The following is a 26,542-nucleotide window of genomic DNA, read 5'->3' as shown; positions in this document are numbered from 1 at the left end:
CAGTGCTAACCACTGTGCCACCGTGCCGCCCCTTATTTTGGAACTGATGAGAGTTCTCAACTCTGCAACATACTGAATAAAAATTATATGAGTGGACATGAAAAAGAACTGGTGTGAATGAGGTAGATAAATTGATTGATAGCTTTGCTGCAATTCTATTTTCCTATCTTCATAAGGTGTTCTTAATCGTTATGCCAAAGGCAATAGGAAGTTCGAAACTGGGAGGGAATAATGAAATGGCTTTTTAAAATTTATATTTCTTGGAACAGTGCTAAGTTGGTGTCACAGAGAGTTAAACTGACTCTCCTTGGGCAGCCAATGGCTTGATTTCTTTCTCATCAATAACGGTGGGCGACAGTCTATGATCTTGCCGCTAATGGCAGGGACTGGACTACAGTACCAAGGAAGGTTTGCTCTCAATGACAAAGTTATGACAGCTCTCACTGCCTTGACAGTGACTTTCACCAGGGGTTGCCATGAGAGAGCTGGGCCGAGTTGAAGGGTGTCCCATGGAGTTGTCGAGGCAACAATTTCAGGGATGCTCCTCTCTGCTGTCTCTGGGTCAGCCATCCTTCACGGTGACAGTTTTTCCTGCCTTTGTCTCCAGCAATGGGGGCTTGCCAAGCTACACAGCCTAACTGTACTATTTGTTTATATAATGAACAGATGCAGCCTTTAATTTACTCACTGAGTTCTGAGCAGCCTGGCCCCCCGGCCTCAGCTGCTAGTCCTAAGAAAAGGGTTATTGTTCTCGTGTGTATTCTCCCACAGGCTGAGAGACCGCGCAGACAAATACCTCCACAGCCTCTTTTCATTGCCTTGTACTAAGTCTCACACAAGCAACTCGCTCTGCACAGCTGATGAGGTTAGCTGACAAGCAGCCTCATTCCCTATTCCCTCCCTTCCCCACAACTTCTACTTTAGGGATATTTTCAATTAAAAATTTAGGACAAAATGAAATGAACGTCCGTTACTCTACTTGGGTGTTTTCCTTCTTTGTCAATGTCATTATTTGTACAACTTAACACATGGATAAGATGTCTGAGGAGATAAAACTTGTTTTGGACATATGGCATCTGGTGTCTGGCTGGAACAGAGAGAGAGAGAGAGAGAGAGAGAGAAAACTAAATAGTCTAAAGTGTTATCCCAAAGGCTCATGACCATTTCAAATCCTCTGATCACCTCTGCAGAAGACTGGAAAAATGAATTAATATCCCCTGTCAATCCAACACTAGCTGGGGGCAACAAAAACAGAAATTGCTGGAAAAGCTCAGCAGGTTGGGAGCAGTGCCCCTCAAAACTTGACCACTGATCAAGACAAGAAATTCTGGAAATATAGTGTAACCTTCCAGCAATCCCAGCACCAATACCATGCCTGTGCCCTGCATGTTGGTACAAGGGACTGAGAATATTGATGTGTACATATTGAGGTGACTTTTTGCCTCCTTGAATCTGTAAAACCAGACTGTTGTGGGAAATCTCAAAATTTTGCAGTTACATCTCCCTTTCATACACCCTCATACACCTTCATACATAAAGGATGTTACATTTGCAGTTTAAACTCAGTTAATATTTTTGATGAGTCTTGTATTTGCCTACAAACCACATTTTTCTAAATATGCACCTGAGGATTAAGTTCTAAAGACACTTGAAAGACTGTAAACACACTCGGCTGACACTCCTGGGCTAACCTCATCATCCACAAATATGTGTTGCTGTTTTCTGTCAGTTCAGTAAAATTGCAAGGTTTATCTTTAAATATTGCCCATCAGCCCCAGGCATCACATTAACCAACTCCCAGTCCAATGTGGTCATGGCTCACATTCATAGTTCTCCCATGTAACTCTCCCATGTAAATATAAAGGAAATTTGCAGTGCTAAAGTTATGTTGTGAGACACTTGCATGCAATCTTCGCATCTGTTTCCATGCCTTTTATCCATTTCCATTTATGTACTTTCATGGCCCATGTCACTCCAAACAGGGTTCACATCATCTTAAAAATTAATGCTGACCAATTCAGCAATGAGACAGCTATGGCATGTTACATTTACTTTCAGTCCTCGGCATCTTTTCATGCGATAATTGTATGCCAATTCCAATACAGATTCCTTGGTTCTTGCAGTAATCTTTATGCAGCTGCACAATTATGGAAACTGTGAAATTCGATAATTATTTTTGTAACTTCTAGAAATTTAGGTTTAAAGGTGAAACTGTATAAGGTATGAATGTTATAACAAATGTTAGCTTTTTTTAAAAAACATTTTAAAGGCTTCAGAAATGGATAGATTAAGAATATATGACCTTAGTACCTGGTCTGATGAATCAAAATACATTAATCTTGTATCTGTCTATTTCTGAATCAGAAGTCACATGACACCAGGTTATGGTCCAACAGGTTTATTTGAAATCAGAAGCTTCCGGAGCGCTGTTCCTTCATCAGATGAAGCTCCTTCAACTGACAAAGGAGCAGCGCTCTAAAAGCTTGTGATTTCAAATAGACCTATTGGACCATAACCTGGTGTTGTGTGACTTCTGACTTAGTCCATCCTATTCCAACATCGGCACCTCCACATCATGTATATTCCTGAGAACATTGGGATGTACGGAGGGTCCAGTGATGGGGGCTTTGGAGAAGGAAAAGCAATTGTTAAATGCATAGATTCCTCAGGAAAAAATGCCACTGAACTTTTCCTGAAATTGGCCTCAGTTTTTCTGTCTCTTGCAGGAGTCAGAAAGAAGAGTGACTTTGTAACATGGTGAACAGAACTGCACTTCTGGATAAGGTGAGTGCTGGATAAGGTGAATTCTGTGTTCTTCCAAACTGAGACTAATTGTGAGTGTAGTGAATGATGAAGCAGCCTATCTTCAACGTGGTGACACCCATCACACTCAAGTGAGTGCGATTATAGCTGATAATCTACTTCAATTCCACCTTCCTGCATGATTCTCCTATCCCTTGATTCTCTTACTATCCAAAGATCTCTTTCTCGAACATACTCAATGGCTGAACATTCATTGATATCTAGGATATAGATTCCAAAGGTTTAAATGTGAAGAAATTTCTCCTTATCTCAATCCAACCTCTTATTCTAGAGAACCCTCAGCCAGGTAAATCATCTTTCCAGCATCTACCATGGTAGAAGGCTGTTAAGGATTTTATGAGATCACCTCTTATTCTTGTAAACAGGTGAGCATATATACTTGGCTTGCTCTACATTGCTTGAGGTTTGATTGTGCTATTTGTGTCCTGTTATTGATCCACACTACAAGCCAAGAACAGTCAACCTAACCACCAGGACATGCTGCACAGAGCATCAGTACATAATGATAACAGCTTACAATTTCTCTGCAAGCAATGAAGATGAATTCTCTCATTTCCTGCTTTAACTTCCACAATTTTCAGTGGATTTCATTATGTCTGACAGAACGGGCTAGTTGTTATTTCGTGTCAGCCTTGTTAAAAATTGATCATATTGGAAAGACACAGCAGATCATTCAATACTTAAGAGAGAAAAGACAGATTATTTTCAAGTGTATTCCTTTAACAAACAAAATCTAAAAGTTAACATAATTTGTCATTTGACTTCTAATGCAAATCTTATGATTTTAAGTTACATATACAGGGCTAGTGGCATTTTAAAAAAAAATCTGTTTCCAAATTCTCTGTGACTAACTGGACCCATTCTTCATGTTTGAAAATTTCAGATAAAGTTTAAATCCAATGATCTTGCATGGGTCACATGATCGTGGCTACAGTGTGGAATCTCAGATATTTCAGCCTGAAGATATATTGGGAGGGCATTGAGGGAATCTGTCCACCTCGAAAACTTTAATCCTCAGTTTACATCTAATCATTCACCTTTCCAAATCCACTTCTTTTACTAATGATAGGGTAGTGTCCTAGCCAACATTGACCAGCCCATGAACACTTTGCAATAATGAGTGACAAATGAGACTATTCATTTTACATTTTTAATTAAGATCCAAGTTTATTCTTCATATTCTTCCTCCTCTCTGTCTCCTCATTCTGCTAAAAACTGCATACATTGCATGATCACCTCAACAATCTCACCATGGAGCTCAAGATTCAAGATTGCCTCATTTTCCTTTGCATCTCCTTTCATTTCTCTGCCCCACCTGCCTGTTTTCCCTTCCTTTCAATTATTTTCGCAGACGTTTTGTTAATGATCCTGAAGCCAGACCACAGGAGGGGACACAGGTTCAAATCCCACCAATGTATCTGGTGAAATTTAAATTCAAATAAGAAAATCTGAAATTGTAAACCAGTCTCAGTGATGATGACTATGGCAACTACCATCAATTGCCATAATAACTTATCTAGTTCATGAATGTTCTTGAGGGAAAGGAATGCACCCCCTTATCTAGTCAGGTGTACATGTGTCACCAAACCTACAGTAAAGTTGCTGACTATTAACTGCCTTCTGAAATTGCTCAAAATGCCATTCAGTTCAAAAGCAATTAGACATGAACGACACATGGTGACTTTGCCAGCAATGCCCACACATGGTCATCGAGTTGTATAGCACGGAAACAGACCCTTCAATCCAACTCTTCCATGCTGACCTGATCTAATCCTACTTGTCAGCATTTGGCCATATACCTATAACTTTTCTTATTCATGTATCCATCCTGATGCTTTTTAAATGTTGCAATTATACTAGCTTCACCACTTTCTCTGGCAGCTCATTCCATACATGCACCACCTCTGCGTGAAAAAGTTGCCTCTCAGGTCCCTTTTAAATAGTTCTCCTTTCACCTTAAACATGTAGGAAATCATGACTCACTAACCTGATTAAGTTTTTTTAAGAAGTAACGAAGAGGATTGATGAGGGCAGAGTGGTGGACGTGGTTTATATGGACTTCAGTGAGTCATTCGATAAGGTTCCTCATGGTAGACTGGTTAGCAAGGTTAGAACACATGGAATAGAGGGAGAACTAGGCGTTTGGATACAGAACTGACTCGAAGGTAGAAGACAGAGGGTGGTGGTGGAGTGTTGTTTTTCAGACTGGAGATCTGTGACCAATGGTTTGCTACAAGAATCGGTGTTAGGTCCACTGTTTTTTGTCAGTTATATAAATGATTTGGATGTGAACATCGGAGATATAGTTAGCAAGTTTGCAAATCACACCAAAATTGGAGGTATAGTTGACAGCGAAGAAGGTTACCTGAGAGTACAACAGAATCTTGATCAGGTGGGCCAATGGACTGAGGAGTGGCAGATGGAGTTTAATTTGAACATAGTGTAAAAGCAACAAAGGACGAACATGTAGAGTATGGTATTACAGGCAAATTCAAAGCAGGACTGTGATTTGTATTGATAATATACAGAACAGGAAAATTGCAATGGAAAGAGCGAAAGCAAGAGAGAGAGAGAGAGAGAGTGGTAAATGTTAGTCTTTCTCTCATTACCTAGGCATTATACTTGAAATCCTTGAAAAAGGGGCAACAATCAAGTTCTGATATTTTTTTGCCTCTTAGTTGATCATTGATTGTAATCGTATTCCAGACTCTTTGGTTTACATGTCAGAGGTTTCATTGAGATCAATCAATTGTTGTTGTTTGGACAGATTAGTCAAGGTAATATACTTCCTGATGAAGGGCTTTGGCCCGAAACGTCGATTTTGCTGAAGCTCCTCGATGCTGCCTGAATTGCTGTGCTCTTCCAGCACCATTGATCCAGAATATACTTGCATTTTTCAAAGCATTTTCATGGCAAGGTGGATTCTGTGATTCTGAATCACACAGTTAATAAATTCCAAGTGTGAGTCCCTGGTTGAGCTCATCTCGTTTGAGGGGACAGGTGAAAAGGAAGGCCCCAATCCAGCGTATCTGAATTTTATAATTCTCTTCCTTGTTTTCAAATTCACCCCTCTCTGTCTCTGTAATCTCCTTCAGCCTGATGTCTGTGCTCCTTTAATTCTGACCACTTGTTCATTTAGATTTCAATCATTCTGCATTGGTGGGCACATCTTTAACTTTTGAAGTCTTAGGCTTTGGATTCCCTCTTTAAATGTCTTTGTCTCTACCTTCAAGATGCATCTTACAACCTTCTCTTTCACACAATATTTGCTCATTTTTCATAATATCTTATTGTGTAAGCTGATGTCCAACTTGTTTTATTATAATGCCTAAGAAAGCACTTTGAGACATTTTACTGTGTTGAAGGTGCTATATAAATGCAAGCTGTTATTGCTGAGGAGAAACAGTTGAGCCCTGAGCCTTGTAACCAAGAGCTACTGTATAGAGAATTCAGCTGAAGTTCCCACTGCTGATTGCTAACCATTGCTGCCAAATGGCCATGAAGACATGGTACTGTTAGGCAGCTGAAGTCTGTAGAACTGTACCTCAGGAAGAAAGTGGCACTTTCATCAGAGAAATGGGGCAGGAGTAAACTGGAACTTATATATTGATTAAAAATTCACTCCTGATATTAATATCCCAAGCAGCTAGATTATGGCATTCCAGGGATGGTAGAGGAAGCGATCCAAAGGGGGTCAGTTGGCTGGATTCTGGTTTGCACTGCGGAGTGATGTCAACACCAGCTGAGGTTACCATGAAGGGCTTCCCTGGGGTGGGGTTTTCCAGATCTAGAGGGCATAGGTTTAGGTTGAGAGGGAAAAGATATAAATGGGACCTAAGGGGCAACGTTTTCATTCAGAGGGTGGTACATGTATGGAATGAGCTGCCAGAGGAAGTGGTGGAGGCTAGTACAATTGCAACATTTAAAAGGCATCTGGATGGGTATATGAATAGGAAGGGTTTAGAGGGATGTGGGCTAAGTGCTGGCAAATGGGACTAGATTAGGTTGGGATATCTGGTCGGAATGGACAGGTTGGACTGAAGGGTCTGTTTCCATGCATTTCTATGACTCTATGGCTCTCCCTTCACCTCAAGTGTGGTGACCTTCAAGTTAACCCACCACCAGCCGTCTCTGTCTCTAATGAGAGAGCAAGACAATGGTGACTTTACCTCTATGTATAAAAGGAGTGAGTCAAATGTAGTCTCTCGCTACAATGGTCTCTTATCCTGGGACCCTTAATGCAAGTGATGACATAAGCCCATCAACAAATAAACGAGATGAACCACCCCCACTTAACACACTGCTCATTTTCACGGATGCTTCTCAGGGACAGAATGCCCATCACATTCTAAATTACACCCACTGTGTTTTGAATATTAAAACACTAAATGCTGCACTATATATATTTAGAAATGATACATAATAAAATATACTTAGGAACCACCTATAAATAGGAGCAAAATTGATCTCCAACGTGAATTCTGTTTATTTGAACAGATTGACAATAAGGGCATTGACTTTAATTAATTTTTATGCATGAACGTGTCATCTTTCACTCCAATGAACTCCATCTTATTTTTTTCCTTGCCAACCAGAGACCCTGAGATTAGCATCGTGGCTACCAGAGGGAGGCAGGCTGAGGCAGCGGCCCAGAATTAATACGTGAATCCTGCAAACATCAGATAATTTATGCATCAAAGTCTAACAAATAAAGGCTAACCAACCCCCCTGACCCCAGGGGGGTGGGGGAATGAAGCTACCACCCCTGCAGCACAGAACCTCCACTCATACACTCATTAGCAATGGCTAAGCAGATGCAAGTTTAACCTCCCATTGGCTATGTTGTGTTTGACGTATAGCAGAATGACCTATGCTTAGTGCCCCCTCTACAAGCAATAAATAGTTTTTTTGTGGGGCTGGCAGAGGGGAGGAAGGAAAAACAAGATGTTGGTATTTGGAGGAAAGTTACCAATAAGAAGAATTAAGTAACATGCACGTGCTGGTAGATGATAAGTTGGGAGCGAGGGGGTAGGCATGGGGAAAGTTTCATATAAGGGAAAGGTGCAAGCTTATTATTCAGGGGCAGGTTGCTTTAAAATGAGGCTCTGTTAACTAACTGCAAAGTTCCTCCTTCTGCTTTAACTCTTTCATCAACTCGACAAATTTAAAACAAAACATTTTGTAGATGTTCAGGGGAAGTGAGATGGAGGGAAACTCAAAAATCTAGGCAAACCTTGTTGTTGTTGCAGTAGTTTGTTCAATTGTCATCTGTTTAAAAGGCATTGTTCTTGCTCGGTGTCCTTTCAATTAACTCACTATTCATGAACCCATACAGAAACATATGTAAATATTTCTTTTAATGAATGGTGTTTTTGGTATGACAGAATTTGGAAAGTTGTACCCTGGAGTTAGCTTAATATTTTGTTATCTTTCCCTTTTACCACTGCACCCATCTCACTCAAATCCACTAAACACCCCATCCCTTCACCCACCCCCTCCTCCCCTAAATAGAGAATGATTGTTCCAAGGCCATGATCATTCCAATGGTACTTGATTCACACAGTCATTCCTCATTTCTAGCCTTTGGAGTCAATGTTAAATCCCAATGGGAAACCATAGAATGTCCATTGGTTTCTCACTTGGCAACTGGCAGCATAACGTCACGCTATTTCTAACTTCAGAGGATGTCTGAAAATTGATTGATGGATTCAGAAGGGCACTGCTATTCCTTACAATAGAAAGAACCACAAAAAAAAGAACTTTTAAGCTCGCCTTATATCTTGATCCACTCTTTTAAACAGCATGGGAAAGCAGCTTCAGCACTCAGGCCTGAGTTAAACTGGGATTTGGGTTTGATGCATATTATTAGCCTCCCAAGCAGCTTTGTCAAAGGGCCCCACTAGTTTTGCCTTTGCTACTTGATTTAGGTTGCCTGCATTAATCAGACACAATAGGAGCTAGATGGCCTTCTGGTGGATATGTAACAAATGACATCTTTTAAATGTTTTGAAATCTTTTTCATGCCTCACCTTACTGCCATTAACGTTGAGCTGCCTATTCCAATGTACTGGGAACATATCCTTAATCAGAAGACAAATAAGCAATTCTTTTGACTAGGTGCCTCTGGATTGATCAGAGCAGTCATAGCTGGCCTCATTTACTATTTTGATATTGCAAGTTCTAACATTTGAGTTGACATTATTCATGCAGCACCAAAAGACACGAACATTTTAACAGTTCTGAATCTCTTTTGTGACTGCTCCATTTTCTGATCAACCATTTTTTCTGTTGATGCTGAGGGTCACAGCATTTAACATTAGGAAATCTAATGTCAGCATTGAGCTACAAAGAACACGTTAACTACAAAAAGAAACCTTTCGTGCTGTTCTGCCAAATACTCGCAGGTTAAGGATAGCATGAATTAGAGATAGAATGAAGCCCTGCTGTACTAGTTCATCAAGCACTCACAGGTCAAGTGCAGCATGAGCTACATATAGAATCAAGCTCCCTCTATGCTGTTGAATTAAGCATTCCTGGGTCAAATACAGAGTGGGTTAAATTTAGAATTAAATCTGCTACATTGCAACTTAGTGTATGTATCAGAATACCTCTCTGAGGAGAGTGACTTTTTTTTCATTGTCCAAGCAGTCATTCTTTTTTTTATTTGTTCATTGGATGTCAGTGTTGCTGGCTCAGCCAGCAATTATTGCCCATCTCTACTACCCAGACGACTGCTTAGAGTCAACATCATTGCTGTGGATTGAAATGGGCCTGAAGGACATTAGTGAAAAAAATGGGTTTTCACAACAATGGTCGCAGTAGTCTTTCTTATTCTTCAATACCAGATTTTATTGAATTCAAATTTCACCATCTGTCATTGTGAGATTCTAACCAACATCCCAGACACTAGCCTGAGGTACTGGATTATTAGTTAATTGGCATTGCTACTAAGCCTCTCCCCTGTTTACTCTTGTATGGGATGTGAACATTATTTGTCGGCCATTCTTAGAGTCATAGAGATGTACAGCATGGAAACAGACCCTTTGGTCCAACTTATCCATGTCAACGAGATGTCCTAAATCCTAGTCCCATTTGCCAGCATTTGGTCCAAATCCCTCCAATCCCTTCCTATTAATATACCAATCCAGAAGCTTTTTAAATGTTGTAATTGTTACCAGCCTCCACCACCTCCTCTGCCAGTTTATTCCATAGATGTGCCACCCTCTGCACGAAAAAGTTGCCCCTTAAGTCCCTATTAAATTTTTCTCCTCTTAACTTAAAGCTACGGCTAATTGTCATTGCCACTTAAGGTTTTCAGATTTTTATCTCTAAAGGACATTGGTTAGATTAGATTCCCTAAAATGTGGAAACAGGCCCTTCAGCCCACACTGACCCTCCAAAGAGTAACCCACACAGACCCATTTCCCTCTAACACTATGGGTAATATAGCATGGTCAATTCACCTGACCTGCACATGGAGTCATAGAGATGTACAACACATCTTTGGACTGTGGGAGGAAACCAGAGTACCCAGAGGAAACCCACAGTTACACGGAGAGAATGTGCAAACTCCACATAGACAGTCACCCAAGGCTGGAATCAAGCCTAGGTCCCTAGCACTGTGAGGCAGTAGTGCTAACCACTGAGCCGTTGTGCTGCTCAATTGTTAAAACACGTTTGATTCGCAGCAGTTGACAATAATTTTATGGTCACCATTACTGTGATGAGCTTTTATTTTAATTCCAGATTTAATAATTGAATTTAAATTCCATCAACCGCCATGGTGGGCTTTGAATCAGTGTCACGAGAGCATTAACCTGGGCCATTGGGTTATTAGCCCAGTGACATTATTACGACATGTCTTCGGTGAAACTGCTGAGAAATGGTACATTCAGAGCCATTGTACCATCGAGGTGATGAACTGGACCAGTTGAGACCCTTGTAACCAATATGGTGTTGTTTACATCCAGCAATGTGGATATCAAGTCAAGTCTACGAGTTGGTTTATGAAATGGCCTTGTTGAAAGTAACACAGAACATCACCATAAAAACCTTTGGATATCCCTGGAAGGGTTAAAAGAAAGAATGCTTGTTTTGCGTTGAATCCACCTTGAGTATTCAGTTCAAGCACTCAGCATGCTTTGTTTCATAATTATAGGTTCTTCCATGGGCAAAGCTTATATTTTAAGGATTAATGTCTAAATAGGTGTTGGGCGCAGGCATAATGTAAAGGATGTACTCCACCCACTTAACAGGTTTCTCTCCCTCCCTTTTTACAACAAGTGAAGAAAGTTTTAAGCGTTTCACTCATTAAATTGAATGTCAGACATTCATCATTCATGTTTCGATGGGGAGCAGCCTCATCAATCACAGTAAGATGCCACCAGCAAGGAGAGATGGTCCAAGGTGAATTTGACTTGTTCATTCCCAATGTGTCCAATACAAGTTCTCCACATTTGAATTGTGAAATTTCAGGTTGCTGGGAAAAAAAATTGCTGTGGCCTTTTCCAGTGAGTGACTGTCAGCGGATTCTGAGAGAACAGCAGAAAAATCACTGACAGGATGACACGAGCCTGTCAGAGCTCAGTTACAATAGTGGCTACATGTTAAGTGTACTCCGTTGGCTGTAAAGCACTTTCGAACATAGGGAGGACACGAAAGGCGCTATGTAAATGCACCTTCTTCATCCCTTCCCCTAGAAATCGGCCCAAGTCACAAGGAAGGGCCAAAGTCCAGCCATTTCTGAAATCCAGCTAATCACTCCAGGAGGAAAGTGCCAACCTGTGGACTCTTGGGACTAGGCGGAGCAGTGACGCCTTACTTAGTCAAATATCCACTGGCTCTCGTTGTCCGGCCACACGCACAAAGAAAGGCCATTCGGTTCGCAGTGGCAGAGGACAGTCGGAGGCTACAGACAGAACGGAAGGAGGAGGGGAGACAATGGAGGGGTCAAAGAGAACGTGGCAGTGTACGAGTTACAAAAATAAAGGAGAGCGGTGGCATCTTTAATTCTCCTCACATTTTACAGATGCACGATCTCTCACTGCCATCGACTGCATGATAAGAAAATTACCAAAAAAAACAAAAATACAGTTTTTTTTTCAGAAAAAGGAGTATTTTACGATTCAAAGCGTCTGGGCAGACAGTATCAGCAAATTTTAATGATGAGATGACGTCGGGAGTCAGGACATACCAAATGCATATGTCAGTATCCAGGCTGTCACAAACAATCACTCCATTCTAAGCAACCTCTCAAGCTCCGCAATTAATGCACTGTTAATGACATTCACTGGAGCCTCACTAAACGTTTGCACTGAGGAAAACAGAGAATGCACAACAAACGGTTCTTGTCAATGTCCTTTGAATCCCTCCCCCCTCCTTCACCACCACATTCACAGATTCGCTCGCTTCCGAGGCTGATTTAAATAAACTGGCTTCTAATTAAATAGTGTTTTATTCACCTCTCTCCCCCCCCCCCCCCCCACCCCAAACCTTTACTAATCAAATTCCTAGGCTGCTGAAATGTACAGGAATACTTTTACTGTGAGGGACCCCATGAATACCGCTTTTATAATGACTGCATTAGATCTATTGTCGAAAATATGCTTTTAAAGGCAAAAATAAATACATATTCTGCTTTCTCGATAAATCTGATTGAGGTTATTGGTTCGTTCTTAACCTGTCTCTCCTTCCCTCCACTCCACGCCTCAATTTCAATCATGTATTTAACCAGCTGACAGAAAATGTTTCCTACCCAGCTGCCTTTATTTCTCCCCATTCTTAAGAGTCACTAGACTTGAAACATCAACTCTCTTTCTCTATTCACAGATGTTGCCAGACCTGCTGGGTATCTGTTTTTGACCTGAAAATTGCTGCTTATTTGTTTCAAATTCATTTTTCACTGTCTGTTCAGTGCAATGGCAAACTCATCCCAGTGTATTAGGATCAGAAATGAGTATTTGAAAGGCCTCTGCGCCATGTTAAACCATTTCAGATGGTGAAAGTAATTTTGGTGCCCAGTTAAGGAAAGGGCAAAATCAGCCAGGATTCTTTCTTCACGTTGACGTCTGGTGGTTTGTGTGCACGCATGAATCCATGATCTGAATTTTCTCAGCCCCTGAACCATGTGGGCAATGATGAGACAATTGGGAAGACATAGTCAGAATGAATAAACAATGAGACAAGACAAACAGACCCTCTCATACTACAGCTAACACAGTACAAATGGCACTGAAAACTTTAATCCAGTTTTTGCTGGGTTTCTCCGATAAACCTGCCTGCTGTTCCCATGTCACCTTGGTCACTTTGATGAAGTTAATAGCCAACAGCATGGGATTCTGTACTGTCTAGGGCTGATTGGAAGCCTGGTCTCTGGCAATCTTTGACCCCTGGTGGCATTCCTTCCCCAGCCAGCTGCTGAGGAGATACGCCAGCGATATACTCACCAGAACCTAATCTAACTAGATTACCCATTGTGGCGTCAGTTTCTGAGCTAGTGGAGGGTGCAGGAGTCAGTGTCACAGATATATCCTCTGAGGGTTGTATAACTTCGGCCATGTTTACTGGAGAGCCTGCTGTCTTCAGGGCAAAGACTTTGCAAATGCCACTGGGTGACTGCAGGAGATAAATAAAGGAATGATTGGCAAAATAGAGGTAGAACCTTGTGCTTAATAACAACAGATTTACAGTGGAGATTTTGGTAGAGCAATGCAGCAATTGATAATGATTGTTACTTGGTTGCTGGATTATCGAGATCTTGGCATCACCAAATAGTGCCTAACTTCTCCTGCTAAGGCAAATATTCTCTTCTTGCAGTGGGTGAGAAGACCAATGTTGTTACCCCCACCACCACCCATCTTGGCCCTCACTGTCCTATCATGGTTGATTTCTCCTGCAATGGGACAAGGTCAGGGATTGAGTAAGGTGAAAGTGGCTGGCACACCTGTTAGTATTGGTTCAGTTGGGGGAAAAGGTGGTCAGGTGTCCCAACTGAATGAGTAGGAAGTGCAGAGGGCGGGAAGAGTTTGTAGTTTGATTAGAAGAGGTACGGGAGAGTCATTGCAGGAAGATGCTGCAATAAATACAGCAAGTGGAAGACATTGTTGGGGAAATTGGGTGCAGGAGCAGAGTGATGAGCAAGAGGTAGCAGAGAGAAAGTGGTGGATTTCTGTACTTTGCAAAGCACAGAAGCTTATTAACCTTATTGTAGCATTGCTGCACATTCCTCCAAAGGGTGGGTATGTCACTGACCTCGGTGGAAACCACAGGGCAGGCTTATAGGGTCAGGTGCTGGGGTTTCTCTGGCTATCTTGTGGAAAGTGGACAGCTGTCCTGTCCATGACCCCATAAAAGAGACACTTCAGCTCCATGTCAGTTATCTGACGTGATTTGGACTTGCCTGAACTTGCAGTATCAGGGTCAATTCTTCCCACATTGGAATTGTGACGGATCATTTTTATATTGCAGTATTTGAACTGGTACACAACTGGGCTTTAAAGATAGCACCAGAATGGGATACAGAAGGCCCCACCAGTGAGCACTTCCCTTGTTGGTAAGCACAACAATGGCATTGTGGGGGTGTGGTGCAATGAGGTGAGCAGCAAAAATTTGTGCAAAAAAAGCACTCAGAAGCTCACAGAGAGAAACCCTTCATGAAATTTCCTAAAAATTGACACCAAGCCAAATGTTGGGCAAATTCAGGACAATGTCGCAGTATGTACCAGATGAAAGCAGAAGCAGCTCACTTGATGGGTTGCTTAACTGCTGACACAGTGTATGCTTGCTCATGAAGAATGCCTACTTAGAGGAGGCACTTGAAGATGGCTAGTACATAACATATTTCAACAATGTGCGTAGTAACACAGACAGAAAGAATTTATAAAGCAACTTGTTTGGAATGTGTCAAAGTGAAATTCTTTAGATTTGCACTATTATTACAGTTGTCCCTGACTTTAATAGGAGAAGATCTGAAAAGAGGATGATTGAAAGTATTATTTTAACAATGCAATGTATTATTTGAAATTATTTGCTACATACATTTTCTCCAGGTGAAGCTGAAAAACTTACAATGCAGGATACCATGATGTTTAAAAAGAGTCGGTGGTAAGGTGAGGAAAATCAGGCTGTTGCGAAGAGTTGAAGTGAAACTGTTCTCAAAAGTTTACAGGTTACAGAAAGAAAGGAAGAGTGGAAAGAGAGGAGTCGCAGTCTTAATGCTTTGAGAAGGAACACCTGAGAGAAGCAGACAATGCAATGTGTCTTAACTTATAACACAATAAAGAGTATCTCAGACTACAGTGATCGGTGTGTCTGAAGGACCTGTACCACACTGCAGTCTGGCCATTGTAGTCATCAGTGGTGTGCAATTATTTTTTGATCTTGTTTTAAGATGCTGGTTTTCATTTTCACAGATGTGCAATGCTGTGCAAACAATGGAATTTTTAACACAATTTACATCAGGTCTTTCACATCAAGTACTATTTTTACAGTCTAATACTTGTTCCTTTGCAAGAGGATTGGCAAATGGAGTTTAATTAAGAAAAATGTGACCTGCTGCATTTTGGAAAGGCAAATCAGGGTCGGACTTATATACTTAAAGGTAAGGTTCTGGGGATTGTTTCTGAACAAAGAGACCTTGGAGTGCAGGTTCATAGTTCCTTGAAAGTAGAGTTGCAGGGGGATAGGTTAGTGAAGAAGGAGTTTGGTATGCTTTCCTTTATTAGTCAGAGCATTGAGTATAGGAGTTGGGAGGTCATGTTGTTGCTGTTCAGGACATTGGTTAGGTCACTTCTGGAATATTGCATGCAATTCTGGTCTCCTTCCTAATGGAAGGATGTTGTGAAACTTCAAAGGATTCAGAGAAGATTTACAGGGATGTTTCCAGGTTTGGAAGATTTGAGCAATAGGGAGAGGCTGAACAGGGTCTGGGGCTGTTTTCTCGGGAGCATCGAAGGCTGAGGGGTAACCTTTTAGAGGTTTATGAAATCATGAGGGCATGGATAGGATAAATAGACAAGGTCTTTTCTCTGGGGTGGGGGAGTCCAGTACTAGAGGCATAGATTTAGGGTGAGGGGGGAAAGATATAAAAGAGACCTAAAGGGGTAGTACTTATGTGGAATGAGCTGACAAAGGAAGTAGTGGAGTTTGGTACAATTACAACATTTAAAAGGCATCTGGATGGGTATATAAATAGGAAGGAGTTAGAGGGATATCGGCCAGGTTCTCGCAAATGGCACTAGATTAGATTAGGATATCTAGTCGGCATGGACAAATTGGACCGAAGGGACTGTTTCCGTGCTGTATATGTCTATGACACTAGGACTAAATGTATGCTCCTTTTTCAGACAAGCCTTTTTCAATTGTTAAAATAATGGAATCACTGAAGTTATCTTATATCTATGTTTAATAATTTGCCTGGGCCCCTTTGCTGCTTATTAATTGATGAAGGCATATAAAATTTTAGATCACAGTGAAGAAATTCTAAAACAATTTGCCTCTTTAAGTATAAGATGCTATTTAAATTTAGCTTGAGCAGCATCATGGCTTCTATTTCTGCTGAATGTTGAAATTAATCAAGAACAATGTAGGAAAGGAGACAGTGTCTGATTTCATTGCAGAATGGTGCACAGACAAGAAACCTGGTTATTTATGGTTTAGGCCAGTCATGTAGGACCAGCTAATGCTGGGTGGTTGAGGGGGTGGGCAGCGTGGGGATGAATGTGGCATGGGAATAGGAAGATTAAATAGTCTCCTAGAAATGGACACTGCATCCAGTGCCTGATGCTTTGAAAGAACTTTTTTTAAAAATTGTTTTGTGGTCTTTGATTTTTACAATAAACATTAGTTATTTCTGAAGGCCTCATCATCGCTTATTACTAAAGCAGCCAAAAACAAAAGGAAAGCTGCTGCAATAAAATCTCTTCTCCTAGCAACCTATCGGAACCTCCTCACCACCCAGAGATTATAAGACTATCACAAACACCATTGACGACTCAAATCGCGAATGAAAACCAAACTCTAATTTTGCCCGCGTTGCTGAGTCCTTCTCTTTTTGTTCTCTCCTGGAATGCAGCCAGCAAGCCAGCATTTCCACAATGATCCACATATCACAAGAATGGTTCGTTTGTTTGCCTAACTTTTCCTTTAGTTTTCTCCTTCCGTAAATAGATGCCAGATTTTTGTCTCGTTATTTAACTGAAGAAACGTAATGTTGCATCTCTCTGCCTCAGGTTTACATATCTGGAATTTGCGCCAATGAAAGGTGATTGAAGGATATCATTTTTTCCTCAGCTAAGTGAGAAGCATATAATTTTATCAAGTTAAGATTGAACGTAAGGTTCGTTTTGCAAAGTCATCCCCCCCCCCCCCCCCCCAACAAACACACACACACATCAAGGAAATTCAAAATCTATAAATTCTTCCTTCCATTTGGTACTGATTTAAACCTTAGGCACCCAACAGAGAAATTTATTAAAGACACAAATTTGGAGCAGCAATTGGCACTCAGTCTCTCAGGCCTGCTCTACCATTCAATAAGATCATGGCTGATCTGATTACTCCACATTCCCACCGAATCCCGATAACCTTTCACCTCATTCCTCATCAAGAAATTATCTACCTCTGTCTTAAAAGATGCTGTTTCCAGAATCTTTTGAGCAGAAAAAAATCCGAAGTCGCACAGCCCCCATTGAGAAAGAATTTGATCCCATCTCTGTCTTGAATGGGTGAACTCTTATTTTAAGCAGGACCCCTTGTTCTGGCTACTCCCTCACTAGAAAACATCCTTTCTACATACACTGTGTCAATATTCTACAGGACTTACATGTTTCAATCAAGTCACCTGTTACTTTTGTAAACTCCATTGGATACAATCCTAGCCTCATAAAACAACCCATGTATTCCAAGTTGTGTAAATTCTCAGTATCTGTGAAATTGTGAATTTGCTTGGCCATGCCAAAAAATAAACATCAACAAATTTTAACATCCGCAGGAAAACCTTGCATATCCATGACTTTTAACCTATTTTTAACTTACTTTTAAACAAACTTGCAAATTTAATCATTTGCAGGAGTTCACAGCAACAGAACCCTTGCAGATACGGAAGAATGACTATGTTAGACTAGTAAATCTTCTCTGAACTGCTTCCCACATATTTACATCCTTTCTTAAATAAGAAGACCAATACTGTACAAGGAACTCCAGATGCAGTCTCACAAATTCAAAGAGTCATAGAGTTGTTGTGTAAGTGAAGTATAACCTCCTTACTATTTTATTAAGTTCCCCATGCAATAAACAATTACATTCTCTTAGCTTTCCTAAATACTTGCTGTACCTGTTATGCTAATGTTTGTTATTCATGCCCGAGAACCCCCAGATCATTCTGCAATCGCTCACTATTTTAACAACATGCTTTACTTTTATTCATCCTGCCAAAAAAAATTTTCAAATCAAGCATTTATCTCAATTCCTGCCCCCTTCCACCCAATATTTCTTCTCCTCTTCTGAGGCACAGGCCATAGTTTAGATCCCATGTGTGCAGGTCAACGTTCAGTAGCTGCTCAATCTCATGTCAATCTGCTATTTAAGTTGCCACATGAACACAGCACTATTCCCACTTGGCCACACAACCATGCTTCGCTACAAAGGGGACTGAATAGTGTTCAGTCGTAGAAACCTTGGCTGTTTGATCTCCCCCTCTTCTCTAACTGATGCCAACGCTATAGTACTGATGGAGAGTTTAAAATCAATGCAGATCAGTAATAAATTCTTGCTATAACATATCTTATTTATATGCTATCAACAGAACTGGGAACCTCAAATCATGTGTTGGCAAGATGTTGTGCCCTCTGTTCCACCACTAATGAAGCTGTGAGGTGCCTCACGTTGTCTGCTACACAGTACAGTTAATATTGCTATTTTACACTTAGTGTGCCATCTGCTGAACAAGTGAGGAAAATGAAGATCATGTATTTTCAAAAGGCATCCTTTCAAATTCCTCAACAAGCAGAATTCTCTCACTATCAAATTTCAATCTGTTTCACAGTCACTATACAGGATTACTCACATTTTTTCAGTTCAAACTGACCAAAATGATTTTTGTTTAATCTCCAACTTCTTTCCAGTTGTTTATACTATTTACATGTTATTAACACATTAGATGCCTCTATCTGATGCCCATTAACATATCTATGTTCATACACATTGCTTGGTCTTTCTGGGCTTTAGGCTATCCATTAAAGAGATTTCTGCTGCTTCAACATTCCAGATGTGATGGTTACATTAATTTCTCCCTTATTTTTTTGATGCTGACTCTTTTCCAGTATTTTATGTTTCAACTTAAGTTCTTCAATATTCAGGTTTGCTTATTACCTCAAAATTGTGACTTATTCAGTGATAGCATGGGTGGTGAAAGACAACTGATTGATCATTATCATGAGTGGTGATAGAGTGAGTGGTCCAATAGGGTGAACGGTTGTGAAGTGAAACCCAATTTCTGTACTGTGCAAAAATAAAGAATTTGTATTTTGATAGAACATTTCAACATGCCAGGACATCCCATTATATTTTAACAAAATACAAAAGGGGTGAGATTGTGGTGTATTTTGTAATGTAAACCAAAATAGCCAAATTTACTGAATGACTGTAAAATGAAGAAAGTACTAGCAAGATTCCATTTTGTTATTTTTGCTTTATGATGGATCAGAACCATCTCAAATTACATATTGGTTAACAGATAAGTGAGCTGCAAGAAAAAGGAAATTTCACTTTGAATAGTTGATATAGTAAAGCTACATCTTAATGCTCCTTTCCCCAAACAATTGTGGCGCTATTAGATTCCCTACAGTGTGGAAACAGGCCCTTCGGGCCAACAAGTTCACACCGACCCTCCAAACAGACCCGTTTACCTACTCCCTACTAATGCACCTATCACTATGGGTAATTTAGCATGGCCAATTCACCTGACCCACACATCTTTGGACTGTGGGAGGAAACCGTAGCACCCGGAGGAAATCCATGCAGACACGGGGAGAATGTGCAAACTCCATGCAGACAGTCACCCAAGGCTGGAATCAAACATGGGACCCTGATGCTACGAGGCAGCAGTGCCAACCACCGAGCCACTGTGCAACCCAATTAACACATATTTCCATAGTTGGATGTTCCTTACCTTTTCAGGATAGATCAAGAGCTTTATTTGATAACAATTTTCACCCTAGAGTTTCACAGGTACAATTATAACAAGCAAGGCATAGCTCTTTGCTCTCTACCCCTCAGGTCATGACAGTCCTAATGATGTAGCTTTCCAGAGTTGCTTTTCAAAGGACCATTCAATAAAACCCTGATTCATGGTTTAGCTACTTCAAAGAATACACCAAGGATTTCCAGGTTTTAGCTCTTTCTGACTATCTTGCATAGTTCATTTGACATCCTGTCTCCTTTCCTACCAAGCAGAAAAACTGACCTCTTTCTACAAGAAATTTGCGTTATCTCTACTCAAGAATTCTCTGTGATCCTCTTTCTCACTCTGTGTCTGCATTCTCTTTGTGGTTACATCTGTCTGCTAATGGCCAGCTGTTCAGCTTGTAGCTCTCCATTTTGTCAGTAGTTCTACTTTCTGTCTGCATGTCACAAGGCTTCTGTCTGAACCTCTTTCCCCTTGGTACTGTTTCCAGGCCAAGAGTCACCAGGCCATGTGGACCAATAGTTCTTATTTTCCAAGATAAGGACTTTATCCCTTTACAACTGATAAAACTCCTAAAACCCCTTTTTAAAATTTACTTGTGGAACTTGGGCATTGCTGGCTGGCTAGCATTGATAGACCATCCCTATTTACCCTTGAAAAGGTGGTGGTGAGTTGCCTTCTTGAATCACTGCAGTCCACTTGCTGTGGGTTGACCCACAATGCTAATAGCGAGGGAATTCCAGGATTTTGACCCAACAATTGTGAAGGAACAACGGTATATTTCCAAGTCAGGGTGGTGAGTGGCTTGGAGGGGAACTTGTAAGTGGTGGTGTTCCCAAGTACCTGCTGCCTTGTCCATCTAGATGGAAGTGGTTGTGGGTTTGGAAGGCGCTGTCTAAGGATCATTGGTGAATATCTGCAGTTTTTCTTGTAGATAATGCACGCTGTTGCTACTGAGTGCGGGTGGTGGAGGGATTGAATGTTTGCAGATGTGGTGCCAATCAAGCAGGTTGCTTTGTTCTAGATGGTGTCATGCTTCTTGAGTGTTGTTGGAGCTGCACCCATCCAGGCAAGTGGGGAGTATTCTATCACATTCCTGACTTGTGCCTTGTCAATAGTGTATAGAGTTTGGAGTGTCAGGTGGTAAGTTATTTGCCACGGTATTCCTAGACTCTGACCTGCTGTTGTAGCCTACTGTGTTTGTGGTGAGTCCAGTTGAGTTTCTGGTCAATGGTAATCTCAAGGATGTTGACAGTGGGGCATTCAGTGATGGTAATGCCGTTGAATGTCATGGGGTGTGGTTAGACTGTCTCTTATTGGTGATGGTCATCGTCTGGCATTTGTGTGGCACAAATGTTATTTGCCACTTGTTGGCCCAAGCCTGGATATTGTCCAGATCTTGTTGCATTTGAGCATGGACTGCTTCAGTATTGGAGGAGTCGCGAATGGTGCTGAACACTATGCAATCATCGGTGAACATCCACACTTCTGACCTTATGACAGAGCAGAGGTCATTGATGAAGCAGCTGAAGACTGTTGTTCCTAGGACACTACCCTGAGAACTCCTGCAGAGATGTCCTGAAGCTGAGATGACTGACCCTTCACAATCACAACCACCTTCCTTTGTGCCAGGTATGACTTTAACCAGTGGAGTGTTTGCCCCCAGATACCCATTGATTCCAGTTTTGCAAGGACTCCTTGATGCCCTACTTGGTCAAATGTGGCCTTGATGTCAAGGGCTGTCACTCTCATTTTGCCTCTGGAATTCAGCTCGTTTGTTCATGTTTGAATCAAGGCTGAAATGAGATCACGAGCTGAGTGACCCTGGCGAAGCCCAAACTGGCATCACTGAGCAGGTTGTTGCTGATCAGGTGCAGCTTGATAGCAACGTTGATGACCCCTTCCATCACTTTACTGATGATAGAGAATAGACTGATTGGGCAGTAATTGGCCAGGTTGGATTTGTTCTGCTGTTTGTGTACAGGACATACCTGGACAAATTTCCACATTGTTGGGTAGATATCAGTGTTTTAGCTGTACTAGAAGAGCTTGGCAAGGGGAGTGGCAAGTTCTGGAGCACACATCTTTAGTATTATTGTTGGAATGTTCTCAGGGCCCATTGCCTTTGCAGTATCCAGTGCCTCCAGCCATTTTTTGACATCACTTGGAATGAATCAAATTGGCTGGGAATGTTGGGAATCACTGGAGGAGCCCAAGATGGATCATTCACTTGACACTTCTGACTGAAGATTGTTGCGAATGCATCAGCCTTATCTTTTGCACTGAGGTACTGGGCTCCTCCACCATTGGGGATGGGGATATTTGTGGAGCATCCTCCTCCAGTTAGTTGTTTAATTGTCCACCACCATTCACGACTGGATATGGAAGGACTGCAGAGCTTAGACCTGATCTGTTGGCTGTGGGATCACTTAGCTCTGTCTATCAGTTGCTGGTTATGCCTTTTGGCATGCAAGCGGTCCTGTTTTGTATCTTCACCAGGTTGACACATCATTTTAATGTATGCCTGATGCTGCTCCTGGCATGCCCTCCTGCACTCTCCATTGAACCTGGGTTGATCCCCTAGCTTGATGGTAACGGTTGAGTGGGGGATATGCCAGGCCATGATGTTGCTGATTGTGCAAGAGTATAGTTCTGCTGCTGTTGATGGCCCACAGCGCCTCACGGATGCCCAGTCTTGAGCTGCTAGATTGGTTTGAAGTCTGTCTCATTTAGCATGGTAATAGTGCCACACAGGAGAAAGTGAGGTCTGCAGATGCTGGAGATCAAAGTTGAAACTTTATTGCTGGAACAGCACAGCAGGTCAGGCAGCATCCAGGGAACAGGAGATTCGACGTTTCAGGATTCCTGAAGAAGGGCCTGTGCCCGAAACGTCGAATCTCCTGTTCCCTGGATGCTGCCTGACCTGCTGTGCTGTTCCAGCAATAAAGTTTCAATAGTGCCACACAACATGATGAAGGTTATTCTCAAAGTGAAAGCGGGACTTCATCTCCACAAGGACAGTCTGGTGGTCACTTTTACCTATGGACAGATGCTTCTGCAGCTGGCAGATTAGTAAGGATGAGGTCAAGTATTTTTTTCCTCTTGTTGGTTCCTTCACCACCTGCCACAGACCCAGCCTAGCAGTTATATCCTTTAAGTCCCAACCAGCTCGATCAATAATGCTGCTGCCGAGCCACTCTTGGTGGTGGACATTAAAATCCCCCACCCAGAGTACATTTTGCACCCTTGCCACCCTCAGTGCTTTCTCCAAGTGTTGTTCAACATGGAGGAGTACTGATTCATCAGCCGAAGGAGGATGGTACGTGGTAACCACTAAGACGTTTCCTTGCCCATGTATAACCTGAAGCTATGAGACTTTATGGGGTCCAGAGTCAATGTCAAGGACTCCCAGAGCAACTCCTGCCCGACTGTATACCGCTGTGCCACCCCTTTGCTGGGTCTGTCCTGCCGGTGGAACAGGACATAATCAGGGATGGCAATGGTGGTGTCTGGGGCATTACCTGTAAGGTATAATTCCGTTAGAATGACTATGTCAGGCTGTTGCTTGACTAGTATGTGAGCCAGCTCTCCCAATTGTGGCATTAGCCCCCAGATATTGGTAAGGAGGACTTTGCATGGTCAACAGGACTGTTTGTGTTTTTGCTGTTTGTCTTTTCCAGTTCCAAGGTCAATGCCAGGTGGTCCATCCATTTCATTTCTTTGTTGTGACTTTCTCGTGATTGATACAACTGAGTGGCTTGCTCGACCATTTCAGAGGGCAGCTGAGAGTCAGCCACATTGCTGTGGCTCTGGAGTTATATGTAGGTCAGACCAGGTAAGGATGGCAGATTTCCTTCCCTAAAGGACATTAGTGAATCAGATGGGTTTTTCCGACAATTGACAATGGTTTCAAACTCTGCTAAAATAAATCAAAGATTCCACAGACATTTTAAAGGAATGCATGTTTTCCTTACTGCACCACATTCAGGTCAAACATTATCATACTGAGCCTAACTGCATTTATTGACATTCCATTTCCCAATCAAAATTTTTGTACAATAAATTGTGTAATCTCTGTCCTTTGACTTATTAGGTTTTCAAAGAACACATTTAAGGGATTTCAAAAAACAAGTCATTCTAACTTCTACATTCTTCTTATTGCAGCCACAAGAAAGGAAGACTACAGATGAAGGCAGAACAAGTTTGAAACTAGAATTTGGGGGAAAAAATGCTGTTTGGATTGTGGAAGACCAGCCAGAAATATCATCTGAAAACTAAACAGCAGACTTGAACTTGCACCTCAATTGATGTTCAGTAGAAAGATTGTTACAAAAATTTGTTTGATTGAAAATATCCATGACATTCATTAAAATATCTACTGTTGTCAACATCTATTAATGTGGTAGTCAAAGGTCATTTCAAATTGCTTGCACACTTACAGTTCATCTCTTGTCTACACACTTTATGTATTAAGATCATGATCCATTGAGTAATCTCTTAATCTAGATCATTTATGCCTAAATTCAAAATTGTTGCCGTTATTTCATTTATGTAAAATTGGCACAATAATAATAAAATTAGCAGGGTAGAAGTTCATGTTTGACTTTTTAAAAATCTTCTAATGTATCATCTGAAGCATCTCAAAGAAGAAGGCACCAAAACTTAGCAAAATGTTTCTCTTTAGGAAGAAGGAGGTTCAGAAATCTTTTTGTATCTCCGTAAAGCAATTGTAGGCTATCTCGGCTATCTTGGCTCCAACTGAAATTAGTTAGTCATGTATTCTATGAGCTGTGTGTGACTGATTTGTGGAATTAAATAGCTTTGGCCTTATACTTTTCCAAGGACTCCAGAACTGTGAAACTTCTAAAATCTCTTAACCATTCTTTCTGGCCAAAATCTGACCTTAATATAACAAAATCATTGCACGACTAAAATGTTCCTCAACCCTCAGAGCTCAGTTTTTCCTGTTCCCTTCAAACTGTGGTTTAGCTGATAGTGCATTTTTCTCTAAGTCATAAGGTTCAAGACCCACTCCAGTGCTTGATCAAACAAAGTAAGACTGACACTTCACCTCAGTACTGGAGGAGCTCTGCACTGCCAGAGGTGCTGTCTTGGGGATGAGGTGTTAAATGGAGATTCCAAAATGCTTGTTTGGGTGGATGTTAAAGATCTCGTGGCTATTTTGAAGACAAGCAGAAGAGATTGCACAATGTTCGCATCATTCGCCACTCCTCAGTTTCTGAAGCAGTCCATGTTCAAATGCAACAAGATGCGGACAATATCCAGGCTTGGGCTGACAAATGGCAAGTAACATTCACGCCACCTGGAGTACTGTGTGCAGTTCTGGTCTCCAAATTTGAGGAAAGACAGTCTGGCTATTGAGGGAGTGCAGCGTAGGTTCACGAGGTCAATTCCTGGAATGGCGGGACTACCTTACGCTGAAAGACTGGAGCGACTGGGCTTGTATACCCTTGAGTTTAGAAGACAGGGAGGGGATCTGATTGAGACATATAAGATTATTAAAGGATTGGACACTCTGGAGGCAGGAAACATGTTTATGCAGATGGATGAGTGCCGAACCAGAGGACACAACTTAAAAATATGGGGTAGGCCATTAAGGACAGAGATGAGGAGAAACTTCTTCACCCAGAGAGTGGTGGCCGTGTGGAATGCTCTTCTCCAGAGGGCAGTGGAGGCCCAGTGTCTGGATTCATTTAAGAAAGAGTTGGATAGAACTCTCAAGGATAGTGGAATCAAGGGTTATGGAGATAAGGCAGTAACAGGATACTGTTTAAGGATGATCAGCCATGATCATATTGAATGGTGGTGCAGGCTCAAAGGGCAGAATGGCCTACTCCTGTATCTATTGTCTATTGTCGCACAAATGGACAGTAATGACCATAGAGTCAGAAAGCACAGAAACACACCCTTTGGTCCAACCAGTCCATCCTGAACACAATCCCAAACTCAACTAGTCCCACCTCCCTGCTCCTGGCCCCATCACCAATCTAACTACCGCCTGTTTACATTCAGTATTACCATCACTGAATCCCCCACTATCAACTTCCTGTGGTTGGCATTGGTCAGAAACTCAACTGGACCAGCCACATAAACACAGTCGCTACAAGAGCAGGTCATAGGCTGGAAATTCTGCAACGAGTAACTCACCTCCTCACTCCCCAAAGCCTGTTTATCATCGACAAAGATTTTGCTGGGGTTGGAGGGCTTGGGCTGTGGGGAGAGTTTGGATGGGCTGGGACTATTTCCTCTGGAGCATTGGAGGCTGAGGAGTGACCTTATAGAGGTTTATAAAATCACTGAGGGGCATGGATAGGGTAAATAGACAAGGTCTTTTTCTGAGAGTATGGGAGTCCAAACCTAGAGTGCATAGGTTTAGGGTGAGAAGGAAAAGATTTAAAAGTGACCAATGGGGCAACTTGTTCATGCAGAGGGTGGTGCATGTGTGGAATCAGCTGCCAGAGGAGGTGTTGGAGACTGGTACAATTTCAACATTTAAAAAGTATCTGGATGGGTACA

At 41.6% G+C, this 26,542-nt stretch overlaps 1 long non-coding RNA gene across 4 annotated transcripts in view; it reads left to right on the top strand.

The window, feature by feature from the left end:
* LOC122540936 overlaps positions 1-24,341 on the top strand; it is a 186,360-nt gene extending 162,019 nt beyond the window's left edge. For all 4 annotated transcript variants that reach the window (XR_006309459.1, XR_006309461.1, XR_006309460.1 and 1 more), the window contains 2 exons: positions 2,727-2,784; positions 24,170-24,341. This is a non-coding gene — a long non-coding RNA (uncharacterized LOC122540936). The remainder of the gene's footprint in view (positions 1-2,726; positions 2,785-24,169) is intronic.
* Positions 24,342-26,542: the final 2,201 nt, after the last annotated feature.

Source organism: Chiloscyllium plagiosum, chromosome 36 (assembly GCF_004010195.1).
Source record: "Chiloscyllium plagiosum isolate BGI_BamShark_2017 chromosome 36, ASM401019v2, whole genome shotgun sequence".
Taxonomy (NCBI): Eukaryota; Metazoa; Chordata; class Chondrichthyes; order Orectolobiformes; family Hemiscylliidae; genus Chiloscyllium; species Chiloscyllium plagiosum.
Note: the sequence above shows the minus strand (reverse complement) of the source record. Positions and strands in the feature narration are given on the sequence as shown.